The sequence below is a fragment of the Nicotiana attenuata genome, unplaced genomic scaffold (assembly GCF_001879085.1).
Source record: "Nicotiana attenuata strain UT unplaced genomic scaffold, NIATTr2, whole genome shotgun sequence".
Lineage (NCBI taxonomy): Eukaryota > Viridiplantae > Streptophyta > Magnoliopsida > Solanales > Solanaceae > Nicotiana > Nicotiana attenuata.
The window spans coordinates 46,612-61,165 of NW_017671175.1; positions in this window are offsets into that span (position 1 = coordinate 46,612).

The window sequence follows — 14,554 nt, forward strand, 5'->3', positions numbered from 1 at the left end:
ATGGGTTGTCCTTGAACAAAACCAATCGACGCAGTGGAATAGGATCAACAAGAGCTTGTTTTGACGAGTTTCCATGTACTGTTGCATTAATCGTTGCTGGTTTCAGATTGTTTGAATAATCTAGGGGCGTTGTAGTGTTGTTAAGGATGGTGGGGACGCTTGGGATGGTTGACCAGCCATTGGAGAAGGTGGTCTCCGGCCGGCGAGGCCATTGAAGAGCTCGCGATGGCAGTGCGCTGTTTCTCCTGGAGATCGCAAAAATCTCCTATTTGAGGAGAGAGAACAGAGCGTGGTTTAGGGAATCTGTGATGTCCAATGCTTTACCCCAGTCTTTGGATGTGTAGATAGTAGAATGAACTGATGTTTTGCTCATCACTACACCTAAAGTTCCCAGAATTAAGGTCCTAAAGCCAATGTCTACCCTGTCGACCAAAGTGCTGGGCATTAGAATCCATTCTTCGATGCTTTTGCCTCCTATTGTTACTCGTTCAAGGGAATGAGCAACTATTGCTAATACCACCCTTTAAATTTGTATCAAATAGGAGGGCATGGGTAGAGTAATATTTCTCTGTATTGCATCAGCCAATTTCAAATTTTGATTCCAATGTGCATTCCATAAAGGTTCCATTGTCAGTATTCTGAGCAGCCATCTCATGTCTTTACAAATGATTGTTATGGCTGGCATGTCTGCTGATTCTACGCAAGAAAATAGCATTGTAACATGTCGTATATTCAGCAGATATTTGTCATAGTTAGTATCCAAAAAGCTACTGTCCACCTGCAGAATTTCCAACAGAAACAGCCTCCACCCAAATGTTTGGCATCCAAAATAACACCTAATATCCTCCCAAATCTCCTTGCCACTATGCTTATGCCTAGTTTTGATTCCTTTCCATTGGAATGAGCACAATGTACAAATACCACCAAATAGAAATTCCTCAAACCATAGGGCATAGATACAGTAACGTCTCCTGCAAAAAAGAAAACCATGTTAGTGTAAAAAATGATCATCATGATCTCCTCCATGTGGATTCGAACATAATGATCTTTTGAGTGACTTCCTTGGGAAACAAGGTTTTTAGCCTTGATTTTTGCCTGGCTCCCTGTATTTGTTGTTTGAATCATAGCATCTATCTATACAAGGTTTGTCCTCAGCTGCAGCATCAAATGAAGTTTCTCCTTAGCTATGTGCAAACCATCTGCAATCATCTTAAACGATGTTGTCCTATTTACCCTTGAAATCCTGTGCTCTCCAGTAGTGTCCTGCTTTGATTTTTGTGTGGCACCATTCTTGGGGTGACTGTGAGCAAAATATAGTGAGAAGTGACTTCCCAATAGCTTCATATTTCCCAGTAAATGCTGCCAAAAAATAACACTGCCCCATGCCAAAAAACTGGGCAGTCTACTCCTTTGCTCCCTTTTTTTCCTGCTTGTGCCTACCATGATTTCTCCTTCAACGGAATGAGTACAATGTACTAATACCACCCATTGAAATTGAAGATCATGGTAAGGCATGACCACATTAACATTCCTGCAAAAAAGAACACATTGTTAGTAAAAACAAAAATCAACATGATCTCCTCCCTTAGGATTCGACCCTGCTGATCAGAAATGTCCAGTCCTTTCTCCTCCCATTTTTCCTTTGATCTACTCCATATTTATCTCTTTTTGGCTTTGATTCTCAGATATGGTCATTGTTAACTTGTCATTGTTCACGATCTTTCTCCCCAATACATCCAAATCCCAGAATTCATGACATACTATAGGGCCAAATTCCAAAGCAAAGTTTGCTAATTGATCAGCCAGTTGATTATCCTCCCTAAGCGTGTGAGAAATGTGTATATTGCCTTTAGTCATCAGCTCCTTGATCTCCTCGACATATATCTTCATATTCCATGGGCAAGTCCATGTTCCTTGAAGAACATTTGTCATCACCATCAGTCAGTATGCAACTCTATAAGCACATAGTCATGATTCAAACAATATCTTAATGCCTCCAGTAGTGCTCTAGCTTCAGCCTCATTATTTCTTCCTTCATCTATTTCTTCCCACATGCAATACATCACCTCACCTTCTTCATTCCTCAACACAAAACCATATGAACTCCTCCCATGATAACCCTTGAAGCCCCGTCTGTATTCACCTTAATCCAGCCCGACTCAGGATATTTCCAGATTACTTTTGTAGTCTTCAAAGCAGTGTTATAGTTCTCCATCACATGTATCAATTCCAACCAGTTGTAGGTACCTTAAGGAGACTAGGTTTCCTGACCTTCACCAGTGATTGAAGTGTTGTAAAATCTGGAAAATAACTCTGCTAATAGTCACTGGATCTCCATATTTTTTGCCATTTCTTCTTTTCCAAAGTTCCCAAACTATGATCGATGGGAGAGCCTACATTATTGGTTGAAGTCTGGGAACCACTTCAGCATTCCAACATCTAATAATAGCTTGATATAACGATAGGCCCTCAATGTTAATTCCTGCCTGTGAAAGGAAATACTTCCAAACTTTGTTAGCTCCTTATGATCTAAAAAATAGGTGATGGAAGGTCTCTTCTTCTGGACTGGCACAACAGCAACATCGTGAAGCCATAAGATAGCCCAGCTTTCTAAAATAATCATCCAATGGCAGCCTATTCTTCCATAGTTTCCACATGAAAAAAGCAATTTTGAATGGTAAGCCTTTCACGTAGATCTTCTTGTATGCATTACAGGGATCTTTCCTTTTCCTTAAAAAATTCCATGCTGATTTAACGGAAAATTCCCCCTTGTTTCGAGCATCCAATGTGTTTATCAAGGACATTTTGAACCAGTGGAGGTCCAATATTATTAATGATATGAGAAGCAATACCTTGCGGCAGAATTTGATGGATTTTTGCAACATCCCATGCACCATTAGACGCCACATAATATACATTGTGAACAGATTCATCACAATAAAAATCTGGGGAGTCACAAAATACAAAGCCCCAAGGCCCGTCAAATTTTCAAACCAAAACAAAGACGACCCCATTTTAGTATGCAGACCAATTTGGTGTTCCATGAGATCCCTACATTCAAGCATCTTCTCCATACATGTGAGCCATATCTCCATGGTACAATTATCGCATTCATCTTCTTACAATATTTTTGGCTCATAAATGCACTCCATAGTGATGGCTTTGTTCTAAAATTCCACCATAATTTACAAAAGAGCGTCTTAGACATGTTGTATAAGGATCTAAATCCTACACCCCCTTCCTCTTGTGGCAAACACAATGTATCCCAAGAAGCCAATGCTTACTTCTCCATCCACTGAATTACTCCAAAAGAATCTAGCAAATAGCTTATGTAGCTTATTAATCACATAACCAGGAGGATTACTGCTGAAAGTAATGAATAGGCATACTTTGCAACACATGTGATATCAAAACTGCACGTCCTCCTATTTGATAATATTTTCCCCTTCCATGATTGTAATTTGTCCAACACTTTATTGATTAATTCCTGAAGATGGACATCCTAAATATGTGAATGGGAATTCTTGCTTGCCAATTCCTGTGATTTCTTGCACTTTATCAATCACTTCATCACCAGCAGAGGGTGAAGATAAATGGCAGACTTGGACTTATTTATAAGCTGCCCAGAAAGCCATCTCGTGTGCACCCAAAACCTCCATAATCAATTGTAAAGATGTAGCATCTGAGGATGAGAAGATAAGGTATCATCTTCATATGCAAGATGATTTTTTTTGGGACTCCATTTAGGCATACCAAATCCACAAAAATACAAAGTTCCTATGTAATGAATTCAATCCCCTAGAAAGAGCTTCAGCTGCTAGAATAAAGAGAGTAGGAGACAAAGGATCTCCTCGCTTGACGCCCCTACTTGATTTAAAGAAACCATGCGGCTGACCATGAGCAACACAGAATACCAATTGTTATACGCAATACCATACACCAAGCCTATGAATCTCTCATTAAAACCCATTTTCTTCAACACTTTAGTTAAGAAAAGCCAAGATATTCTATCATAGGCTTTTGTCATGTATAACTTTATCACAACATTAGGACCAGCCTTAGTTCTCAACCGAATATCAGTAATAATCTCTTGAGTTAAACAAAATGTTCTCAACTATGCTTCTTCCTTTCACAAACCCAGCCTGCTCATCAGAAATTAGATTAGGAAGCAAGCCACACTAACCTTTCATGGATCACCCTTGAGAACACTTTATTGATGAAGTTACGCAAACTAATTGGCCTCGTATCTGAGAATGTATTCACTTCTTTCTTCTTAGGTAGTAGCACTAAGTTTAGTGATAAACTTAGGTAACTCGTGGCTATTGAAGAAAGCCCTCACCATATCATAAATGTCATCCCCAATAATGTCCCAACATGAGTGAAAGAAACAACTTGTGAATCCATCTGGACCTCCGGCACTCTCTACATTCAAGACAAAAAATAGCAACTTTCACTTCTTCTTTGATAGGCTGTCTCAAGAGATCTTGATTTGCTCTAAATTGACCATACAAGGTATATGAATCAATGATCCTGAAATCTGTGGGAATTCTATCTTCAGTGAATTGATCTTGAAAGAAATGAACTGCCTCCTCTGCCATTGCCTTATTGTCTTCTGTCCATCATCCAACTCTAGTCTGGATCCCTTTAATCTGTAATCTCTTCTTCTACCATTCACTTGTGCATGAAAATTTTAGTGTTCCTGTCCCCATCTTCAAACCTAGACATACCGGCTTTTTGTTTCCAAAATCTTCTTCAAGTGCCAAATACCTTATAAATTCAACTTGAACTTTCTGAAGCCTTTCCCTATTTATTTTAGTAGGATTAAGTTCAAATTGAGCCTCATGTAATTTAACTACCTCCTCCAAACTTGAAATTTTCTGAAAAATATCCCCATAAGTTGCCTTACTCTACAGAGACAAAGCCTTTTAAGCTTTCTTTAATATTGTGATTGAATAAAGTAAACAGATTTGCATAAAATCAGCATTCCAATTCTCCTTCACTACTGCCCTAAAAGTGTCGTGCTTTGTCCAAAATTCAGAAATCTAAACGATTTCTTAATTGGGACAGAAAAAGGATTGTACGTAATCAACATAGGACTATGATCGGAGCTATTTTGGTTAAGTGAGTTACCTCAAGCCTGGCAGTAGTTGTTGAAATCCATATTGCTAAACAACATCTAGTCTTTTGAAAATACAATCATCTTCTACTCGTCCATTCCACCATGTGTATATGCTACCTTTGAAGCCAAGATCACTCAAATTGCAAGTATTAACACAGTGCCTAAAATCCTCCACCTCATTCAACGTTACTGGTAATCCTCCAAATTTCTCCTCTTCATCCCATATTACATTGAAATCACCCCACGAGCCAAGGAGTAGTCATATCTCTCGCAAGAGCATACATCGAATCCCACAATTCAATTCTTTCAATCTCGTCACACTTTGCATAAACCAAGTGTAACGATCAGTTCCTTATGCGTTTCCAGATTAAATAACTGTAATGTAAGCTGCTACACAGTATCCATAATCACCTGTACTTCATATCGTTCATCAATGAAAACCCACACTTTGTTTGAAATGTTCACAAAAGCATGAGCAAGACCAATCTCCTCCGATAGTGTTCCAGCTTATTTTTAATTTTGCTTTGCTCCATAACACCTATAATTTCAAAAGGATGTGGCTATTCATTGTAACAAGCCTTTCAAAGCTTGCATTGTATTGACGGATCTAACATTCCATATAATAGCATTCATATCTAATTAGTAGATTTACTTAACGCCCTCCTTGTTTGAACCCAGGTACTGGACCACTTGGGAGATCCTTCACCTGTTTTTTCCTGCCTTTTGATGCTGATTTTGCTTGATCAATAACCCTTGGGGATAGATCGCCATACCTAGCAACATTAAGGATGTTCTAGTTTGTATACTCCTCGTCAAAATCTTTTCCTTCATCTCCAGCTTTTGGATCGTCTCCTCTTGTGATCTGTTGTATTACCACATTAGTTTTAATAGGCTTAGGAATGAGACTTTTGGTTGTATTCTCTTTCCCTTTCTTGGCACTTTGATTAAGTTACAGAAATTAAGGGTCCCCAACGTTAAGTTTTTCCTGTAGCTCTGCCTCTATACTCTGTTTCTGATCTTGAATTAACTCTTCTAACTGCTTCGTATTTATTAAGTCACCTTCATTAATCCCATCTGCCTGTTGTTGTTCCCCAGGATCATTTGGATCAGCTTTTTCTATAGGGATTAATTGTATTTAGCTCCAGTAGTGATTGTTGTGTCTCCCCTTAACGCATTAATTTCAATATGGCTCACATAAGGTTTGGTACTTTCCTGCACCTGTTCTTCTATTTGTTGAGTACTCTGCTCCTTGTCATTTGGCTGCACATCAGTGATTTTTGTTTGTTCTTGAATATCATGACCACTTTTACGATTCGCACTTTTGTTCCTCTTCCCCATGTTCATCTTCTTCACCCTCACTAACTTCACTATTCATCATCACCTTCATTAAACTCACCTTCTTCTTCTGAGAAATCTTCAGTTTGATCACACCACACTTTTCCTTCTCCCAACTTCAAATTATTAGCTAAACGACCAGGCTCCTGAGTGTCCAACGATTGAGAAAGGGACTTCTTGTCACGACTGATTGTTTCCACGGAAGGCTCTATTAACCCATTGAGATGTGGATTCTCTTATAACATTACCTTCATTCTCAGTTTCTTTAGGAATCGTAGAATTACCTTCCCCAGTCTTTTTGCCAGTTGAACTAGGAATAAAGGTGGCTGCCGCTGGATTGAGATTCCCAGTAGACTTAGGATTAACTATAGGGCTGCAATTATTTACCAATGCCAGTGATCATTCTCCACTTGTTCATCATCCTCCACCTCTAAGACTGTATATTATTGTGCAATTTGTCCCGCTTTACACCTTCATTGATTGGACTAATTCCTTTCCAACAGTAGTTTGATTTTGTACTGGAATTAATTCCTTTCCAACATTATCTTCAACCTGAACAACACTTTTCTGATTAACAGCCTTCACTGCCTTGTTCTTGTTACGATTATCTCGCACCTCTTTCCATTGTTCCTTTCCATACCATTCACATTGCATACCACTTTGCCACATGACAAAATCATCAAAGGTCTACTTTGTTTAGACACAGTAGCCAAAACCACTCTGTTGCACAAACTCATTCACAGCTTGCTGATCAGTAGACTTATTCTGCATTAACTCAGGATGAATCCTCCAACAGTCTATCATATCATGGCCTTGTAACTTACACTCTTTACAATACTTTGGCAAGTAATTGTACCTGACTGTCACCCACTCAGTTCTAACATCTCCTGTTGCTTCATTCACGATATCCATATGAACCCTTCTTAGGAAGATCATCTAAAAGGTCAACTAACACCTTAACTTTTTCACAGCTTGGTCTTGTCTTGGTAATCATAGCTAAGTCAAGATGAAGTGTCTTTCCCACAGCAGAAGCCAACGAGAAAAGCATTCTTTAACAAAATATGTTGGTAACAAATTTGGAAACGATATCCACACCATTACCTTAGGTGTTTCCTCTCCGACTTTGAATTTAGCATCATAAATCAAAGTTCGTAATTGGTATTCCTGAACAGCCTTGTCTTTCACATAATACACACCTTTCGACATAAAATTAATAAAATCTTACCATAGCATCAATCGTATTAGCACATGCCTGTCACGAAGGTATCCAATATTACACTCGCCTTTAATTCCACATTGAAGCGGGACAATTTGACATAATTCATTAAGCTCAGGCCATCCATACGAAAATTTGCAAAACTACTGTATATTGCAAACCTTCGATCATGTTCATTCAATCAACCTCTGCTTCAGTGAACGTAACCATGGGCTGTCCTTGAAACAAAACTGCTCGACGCAGTGGATTAGGATCAATAGGAGCTTGTTTTGACGATTTTCCATGTACTGTTGCATTAATCACTGCTGGTTTCAGAATTTTTTAATAATGTAGGGGCTTGGGAATTGTTGTAGTGTTGTTAGGGATGGTGGGGGACGCTTGGGATGGCTGACCAGCCATTGGAGGAGGCTGGTCTCCGACCGGCGAGGCCATTGAAGAGCTCGCGATGGCAGTATGCTGTTTCTCCTGGAGATCGCCAAAATCGCCTATTTGAGGGGAGAGAACAGAGCATGGTTTGAGTGAACAATTAGCCTTTGATTTTCTTAATGCCAGGGTCTTTCTAAAGGTGGGTTTTGTGTGAACCTGGTGGCTCTTCCCAATGATGGATGGTGTGACAACCTTCTTACGGGATTGAGTTCATTTCTTTTATGTTTAGACAAAAATAGTAGTAATTAATAAAAAGGGTCTCAAGCATGCTTCACTTGGTACCAACACATTTTATCTACGGCTTTATGGTTAGTAACAAGATGTTGGCAGTAAATAGCTCTAGTTGTGACCTTTTGATTCTTGTGTTGACTTAAGCAGTCATCGAGTGGTTCAGTCGAGCCATTTGTGATTCTCAATCTTAACTAGGGTTGTTTTGGGCCCTCAACTCTATTCTCTTTAGCAATCAGCAGCGTGAGAGGTGAGATATTGAATTGCAAGTTAAGTATCGTGCTAATAGTCTAGAACTTGACCCGAATGTTTTTCTAGGCAAAATTCTAAGTGTAGCTTGGCTTGAGTAATGATTGTTGGCTCTCCTTGATCCAATTTGAAATTTTCATAACCTACCAATGTGATATCTCTAGTCAACCCATTTGAGCCTAAGCCCCTTTTCTTTAAATAACCATGTTACAAGCCTTTATCCGTTTTATAATGACCCTCTCTTGGCACCCGAATCTTTCCTTAGCATTCTTAAGAAACAATTGGTTAAAGCATAAGTTTGGGGGAGAGACGAGGAGTTTGAAAGTGATATAAAGGTACACGAAAGAGGAAAGAAATGTAGAAAAGGGAAGGCAAAGAAAAAGAAAAGAAAGAACAAAAAGAAAATTGCAAAAAGAAAGTGAATAACGTAAAGAGTGAATGGGTTCAAAGAAAAAACAAAGATGAAAGGCACGGAGTAAGAAAAAGAAGGAGAAAATGAGTATCATGACCAAGAAGAGCGACTCTAAGTCCCTCTAGTTCCCCCAACAAAAAAAGAAAATTGACTCAAAGATGAGCCAAAAAAGAGAAAATGGTGTGTTTAAGGAAAGATGAATCTATCCCAACAAGTCCTACCTTGATCCAAAAACCTTCATTACATCCCGAAAAAGCCCTACATGATTTTCAAGTTGAGTGAGCTTACATTAATGGTGATTTACATGAGGGGCAAGCATATGGTACTTAGAGCCGTACTTGTAACATTCTTTTGAGAGAGATGAGCGAACTTTTCACAATCCTTGATTTGAGTGTTACATTCCTAAGTGAGTTATGCTAACGGAGAGTAGAAGAGAGGAGTTTGGGATCCCACAATGACCTATATGAAAGAGCGAGCTTCCTTCATGAATAACTATTGTACTGAAAAATTCAAATCATTGCATTGTTTGATAATTCATACGTGTTGTGGGTAATTGTTGGTCTCAATTGATGTGTGATTGATTCACCTTAGGCCTATTGAAATAGCCCTTTCTAGTGGAGTGGGAATTGTCTTAATTGCTTGAGGACAAGAAAAAGTTTAAGTTTGGGAGTTGATAAGTAGGGACTTTGAATGCTTATTTTCTCTATTTACTTGCGATTTAGCTCAAAAATGCTTAAAGGTATTCCCGAGAACTAATGAAATGTGCTTTCTTGTAGGAATATTGAGAAACGATCCAAAAAGTGAAAATCAACCCAAAAAGGAAGCAAAAATTTGGACAAGGACCAAAACAAGGCAAAAAGGGGCACAATGCGGACCACACAATATTGTGTGTGGATGCAAACTCTAAAGGAGCACTGATGGAATTTCCTCACAAAGTGCGAGCCGTACACTTATTGTGCGGCCGCAGAAAGCAAGAATCACAAAGCCATGTTTTTGGAAGATTGAAGATGTGGGGACCGTACTATTATTGTGTGGCCCACAACAAGCCAAAATGCGACAGCATTGATAAATGTGCGGTCCTCATAATGAAGGCCAGCTCTAGTCCAAGTTCAAGTGTGCGGCCAAACATAGAAATGGCGGTCTGCATAATAATATAAAGTGCAGCCGCATCCAATTTTTGCGATCGCAGAAAGCCCATATGACCAGTCAATTTCAACTTCGGACTGCACACAGAATTCTGCGGCCGCACAACCTTCGCAGGGGCAATTTGTTAGATATTTTTAGCTTAGTATGAATAGAATTTTTTGTCATATTTAGGTGAAGGTTTTGTAAGTTGGGCGCACCTGAGCCATTTTTATTTACTGTATTGGGTAACATTGTACTAGATTAGCTTTTAACATTAGATCTTCTCTCTTTAATCAAGTATTATGAATTCTATCTAGTTTCTTCTTTAATTTCTTTATTTTCCATGAGTAGCTAAACCCTTAGCTAGGGTTGTGACCCAACCCTAGTATGGGTACTTAATAGGTAATTGATTTAGGCTTATTTATGATTGAGTTTATGATATTTAGCCTAGTTCTTGCTTGAATTTGAGAATTGATGCCGCAAACATTAATTCATTACTATTTGACTTAGTCTCTTCCTAAGAAAGGGAAACTAAGTCTAGGTAAACTTGTCTAACAAGAATTAGGTGAACTCAAGAAAATTGATAGTCCTAATTAAAGGTCGAACCTAGAGATAGTAAGACCCGACCAGAGCATTTATCACTTGCATTGTAAAATACCCGTTTGGACTTGATAAAGCCAAATCGGGCAAATCACTGAAACTACCGAGAGTATAGAGTGAGTAATTGAGTGTGATTGCTATATTTTGTCCTGATCAACCAAACATGCGCTAGAGCTCTAAATCCGTTAGGTAACCAACTAGGCGGAAGTCGCAACCTAGATCTTCCATAACTTGAGAAAAAAAACCAAACCCAAAAATATTGTCTCTTAGCTCTACAATTTCGATCAATAGATTAAAAGTACAAGTAGAAACAACAATTGAAAATGTGGAAGTGTAATTTGGGCACATCATACAGTCACACTAGGTGTATACCTAATCCAAAATCAAACTCCCTATGGATTCGACCCCGACTTGCGTTGGGTTTGTATTATTGCTTCGACTGCCTCAAAACCTATATTTGTGTTGTGAGTTTGGGCGACATCAATTTTGTAAAGAATACAATTGTTTGAATCATTGTATGTGAAATTATATGCAACAAAGAGAAGAAAAGTTCACCAGAGAAGACGTCTTCCGGCCAAGCAAAACACTGTATATTGTATGAAAACTAAAAAATGGAGACGAACAAAAATCCGACCAGATCTGAGAATTACACTTTCAATTTGTGTCTACCAAAATATGTCAGACGAATTAAAATGCGGCCATAATGTGTATTTTGTTGTATTTAATTAGGCCACAAGTATTAAAATACACTCAAATACGAAGAAATACACCAACTTTGAGAAAATACACTCGGATCTGAGAAATCGGGTCGGTTAGCCATGGATTCCACCCAGAGATGACAACGGGTTGGAAGGTATGACGAGGAAGATCTGGATTGAGGAATTGAGGTACTAAATTGAGGAATTTTTATAGTGGGTGAGAGAAGAGAGATTACAAAAGAGAGGGAAGGACAGTTTAATGGAGATGGAGGAGGCGTCTAGGCTACAATACAAAGGAAAAAAGTTACTTTAGGGTTTGTTGATGACCCGATAGGTCATTTATAGTTCTAACCTCAATTCTATGTTTCCAAAAAACCCTAAATACCTCCGTTAAACTTTCCTCGATTTTGCACATGCAATCCGTGTCATTTCTGAAAGGTTCTTATGTGAAAAATTGAAAAAAGTGTGACATCGTGCCTTAAAACTCAATGAGTTGACTTCGATAACAATTGAGCAAAGAGACCCATATCAGTATTTTGACAGTCCCGATAGGTCCGTATCATGGTTTGGTACTTGGAGTATGCCGAAATTGAATTCGAAAGTCCCTAGCACGAATTATCGCAATTTGTTAAAAACTAGAAGCTTAAAGGTTTAAAGAAATTAATAAGTTTTACCGTAGTTTGACTTTGTTGCTACCGGTTCCATATTTTAGTTTCGGAACTTGTATAGGTTCATTACCATATTTATGACTTGTTTGCAAAATTTGGTGCAAAATGGAGTTGATCTGACGTAATTGGATGTCCGATCGAAAAGTTGCCATGTTCTTAAGTTTCATTGAAACTTCATTCGTTTTGGTGTCTGATTCCTAGGTCTATATGTTATTTGGTGTTATGATACCACGAGCGAAGTTCATATGATATTTTGGACTTGTGGCACGTTTGGTTTGGAGGCCGAGGCTCGGCTGAGTTTCAGATAAGCCTCAGAGTGGTTTTGACTTAGGAAAATAGCTGGTGCATCTAGTTCTGGTGCAAGACCCGATTTGAGGGCGGTCCATTTCTGTCTATACATACATTTTCACAAATAAACTGTCCAAGACTAATTATTTTAGATGTCTCTTCACAATAATTTGTGATGGAGAAAATACCAATTTCAAATTGACTGGATTTAAATAATGTTGCGACATAGATCGGGATTAAAAATTCCATTTTAATCCATTCTTCTGATCTCGCAATTGCGAGGTCAATGTTCGCATTTGCGAACATTCAAATTCCTCTCAGGTTGCATTTACGAACCATTTCTTCACATTTAGGAAGTGGAGTTGGGGTCAGCAAAATATCGCATTTGCAATCAAAAAGTCGCATTTGCGGTTTCCAGAGTTCGCACGTGCGAACAAATCATCGCAAATGCGATGATAGAAGAGATGTGGCTTCTTCACATTTGCGAAGCTATTCTCGTATTTGTAATGTTCACAATTGCGAACCCCAGATTACATTTGCGACATCTGCTCCTGTTTAAAGTTGAGAAAAATTGGATTTTGCTCATTCTTTCAAATTCTTAACCCTAAACACCCTAGAGGCGATTTTTCCATGAGCTTTTTTCTCCTCAATTCATTGGTAACCAACTCGAATCTACTTTCTTTTAATTACCCATTTCATTTCATGAGATTTCAACATCAAATCTAGGATTTCCATGGTAGAAATTAGGATTTGATAGAATTAGGGATTTTTGTAAAATAGGGATTTAGACCTCGAATGAGTTCAGATTTCGAATTGAATTGCATAACCGGGCTCAGGGGTTAATGGGTGATCGAGTTTTGGTCTGAACCTCGGGTTTGACAGAGAGGGCCTGGGGGTTGGCTTTTGTTGACCTTTTCAATAATGATCTAAATTAACCTCTTTCATTGTGGGTAGTTTCTAAGACTTAGTTTGAATCGTTTGGTTAATAATTTGCTAGATTTGGTTGGTTTGAAAGCTTGTTTGAAAGGCAAGGCCGTAGTTGAACTTTGAATTGTGTTGCGGAGCGAGGTAAATATCGTGTTAAGCTTGACTTGAGGGATTAGAAACTTGTTTGCCTGATTTGCTACGTGCTTAATGTGTGGGCACAACCTATATGTGAAGTGATGAGCACTTATGCGTTGTTGTTGGGTTAAAACATGTGGGTAGAACTTGGTTCCTTGTGATTTATTGCTTCTTTAAATATGACACTTCATGCTTACATTAGATTATTACTTATTTGATCTTCTTTCCGTATTTATGGATTATATAGTAATGGTTGAGTATATTGGAAGTTGAGGTTTGATCTTGGAATCATAATGACGTTAAACTACATATCCCTTGCATTATTTATCTCCCGGATTTGTATATTCATTACGACATGGTAAGAGAGAGTGTTAAAGCACGGAGGTGATGTCTTTCCATTTCATTTCCTTATTTACTGATTTAACACATGGTGATGAAGAGAATTAAAGCACGAAGCGTGATGCCGTGCCAATCTATATCGGTTATTCACTGTACATGGTGTCAACGAGAGTAAAAGAGCCAAGGGTGATGCCGTGCCATTTTATTTCTCCTATGAAATCATTTCATGGCAAGGATGAGGGTTAAAGCACGAAGGGTAATGCCGTGCCATTTCAATATCGTGTGTTATTTGTCCTCCTTGGTTGATGATTTATTGACTTTCTGTGTTGTCTTCCTTATTGTAGTTATCTTATCTTTTCCCCCTTTCACATGTTCCCACCCAACTGTACATGTGAAATCTCCATTTTGTCGTTGTTTGGTATATATATGTATGTTTGTATACGTTTAATTACGTGAGTGTCCTGTCATAGCCTCATCACTACTTCGTCGAGGTTAGGCTCGTCACTTACGGAGTACATTGGGTTTGTTCTGCACTTCTTGTGCAGATTTTGTACCTGTACTAGTTGTACGTGAGGTGAACTAGCTCGAATTATCACATTCGGAGACATGAGGTAATCTTCTAATGTTCCCAAACCTTGGAGTCCCCTTTCTCTTTCCTCTTTTACTATTCATTTCATTCGAAACAATTGTATTAATTTCAGAACTCTATTTGTAGAACTTCTAGTAGTTTGTGTACTCGTGACTCTCTAAACTTCTAGTAGTTCATGTACTCATGACTCCGGATCTTTG